Below are 529 nucleotides of genomic sequence, written 5' to 3'. Positions count from 1 at the left end.
ATAATAACATAGATTTCTGATTTTCTGTATAGAGTTAGGTTTTGTTAGTTTAGGTTTGCTTCATTTATTTTACATTTACTGTAACGTCTCTGATTTTCTGTATCGAGTTAGGTTTGTTAGTTTAGGTTTGCTTCATGCTCTTTGCCAAGAGCTAGACTGAAAATTGAAAAATTGTCAATTATTGACCAAATCGGCGAAGCCTTCGAATCGGTCCGATTCTTGCTAGTCGTATTGGTTGTCCTACTGGGTGCGGCATGATGCATGGTTTGGCGCAGCAGAGCGCAGCTTAGCGCCTCGCGGAGAGGGGGGGAGGGGGGTGGGGAGGGTCGGGGGGCACGCAGCAGAGGATGTTGTGGGCAGCTCATTGGAGGAGGCGTGACACAGCGGGGCGCGGCGGCCGGAGCGGGGCGGGGCGGGGCGGCGGCAGGTGGAGCCGCGGGATTGATGTCTTGCATTCGCGATCTGAAATGCGCTGTAAATATAATAGGCAGGCGCGGTTCAATAAATGTGGTCAACTTTGCGCGCACGG

This window comes from Frankliniella occidentalis, unplaced genomic scaffold, assembly GCF_000697945.3.
Source record: "Frankliniella occidentalis isolate FOCC.00 unplaced genomic scaffold, Focc_3.1 Scaffold29, whole genome shotgun sequence".
Lineage (NCBI taxonomy): Eukaryota > Metazoa > Arthropoda > Insecta > Thysanoptera > Thripidae > Frankliniella > Frankliniella occidentalis.
Note: the sequence above shows the minus strand (reverse complement) of the source record.